The sequence below is a fragment of the Magallana gigas genome, chromosome 7, assembly GCF_963853765.1.
Source record: "Magallana gigas chromosome 7, xbMagGiga1.1, whole genome shotgun sequence".
NCBI lineage: Eukaryota > Metazoa > Mollusca > Bivalvia > Ostreida > Ostreidae > Magallana > Magallana gigas.
The window spans coordinates 5524283-5526259 of record NC_088859.1 but is presented as its reverse complement, the minus strand read 5'-3'; positions in this window follow the sequence as shown (position 1 = coordinate 5526259).

Genomic DNA, 1977 nt, shown 5'->3' with positions numbered 1-1977 from the left:
ATATGAATTAACTCATTATCACTTGTATATTTATTATGTTTTATCAGAGACATATTATCATTTATGTCACTGGTTTTATAGAGTGCCAGGTTCTACACCATTATTTACCATGAATGACCTATAAACATGTTCGATTTCCATGCAAAGATGGCAACCTTTTCTGTCCAAGATCATTCTAGTTTTTTTAAAAACGCCTTAAAACAGTTTATATTTATTTTTCAATAAAACAAGTTCCTTTCTTTATTTTTGTTTTCTTTCTATTAAGTATGGGGCATGCATTTAGAAGTCCGGACGACCTGAATGAATCGGTTGAAAGCATCCGAGTTTCTTTCCTTAGATGAAAGCTCTTCAAATGAAATATGTGACTTGAGTATTTTTTTTCTCTTGTTTATGGCCTTAAGTATTGAAAAAAAAAACTAAAAGTTTTTTATTTTATGGTGATTTTCCATGTATGACAAAGTTATTTATTTTTACCGATCGGACGAGTCCTAGTTTGGTTGATATTTTTCTCCAAGTATTTATGAAAAAGAACTAAAACTGATTAGAAAGGGATTTTGAGAAGTATTTGACATATTTTGATTCCACTGAGTATTAGAATTAAATATCAGTATCTGCAAATAACCAATGATTGTAAAGTGCTTCCAACTATTCTGTACAACTAGAACGGTCGTTATTGAGATCGCTCCATAGACAGAAAGCTCATATTGTTCCAACAACAAAAAATTCCCGTCTTGCAGCAGTTCCTTCTTGAAGCGGACGTAACCCATATCAACGTTAAAAATATGTCTTGATGTTATTAAGTGTGAGGTGTTTTATCTATGGAGGGTAATCGTGTTCAAAAATCCAGACATGTAAACTTGTAAATCCGAATATGCAGTCATGTTGATGTGTGAGCCTGAGCATGAATATGTGTAATTCTGATCGTGTAACCTATAAAACTCGGGCATAAACACTTGTAAGATTTGACTCAGTTCCTTCGCATGATGCACATTTTGCAACTTTATTGTTTACATTGTTAATTAAACCTTCAACTTTGCACACTTTCAATCCGTAGTTCCTGCATTTGTAACTTCAGGCTCGGCAATAGCACATCTGACATGATACAAATTGACAAATGTAAAGTCTACAAGTTTGTCGAATTTTGACATGACCTTATATATGGAAACAGTGACGTCACTGATAAAAAAAAAAAAGGCTTGCTGCAGGTAAAGGCATGCCGTAATCGCCGGAATAGGGACGGAATAATTTATAAATAAAAAAAAATTTAGGTAAGCCTTTAATCATATTATCTCTGGATAACAACATTTCATAGAGTATTATTTTTCGGAAAATTAAATTATGAGATTGGTGTACATTTTATCAAGAGAATGTATAAAAGATGCAAGTAAAGAATTCGATCGGCTTCAGATATCCTCTTAGAACTGAAAAAAATTACATTTAATGACTTTGTTTGAATACACGTGTATAAAGATATATACGCATTTTATTCATAGGCGCCTGAACCGGGAGGGGGGGGGGGGGGCTGGGGGGGACTTAGCCCCCCCCCCACTTTTTTGCCAAGTTAGACCTAATCATTAGAAACATAGCAGCAGGGAGGATTCAACCCCCCCCCCCTACTTTTTCCTCGCAACAAACAAAATTGTTCCTTAAAAGACCTTAAAGAGAATGAAATATTAATAGTGATATTGAAAATTAGAGTCATAGTAGGAATACTAGCACCCCCCACCACCACCACCACCACCACGGATTAGGAATTTCATGATTTGGGGGGGGGGGGATTGGGCAGGTCAGATTGGAGTTATTGGTATACCCTCCCCCACGGATTAGAATTTTCATGATTATGGGAATTCTTGTCAATATTTTTCATGATTAGTTTAGCCCCCCCCCCCCCCCTTTCACTTTGCTTCCGACGCCACTGTTATTAGAGAACATGCAACAAATTGTTAAAGTATAGGCCTCGGCTGAATTAAGAAAATA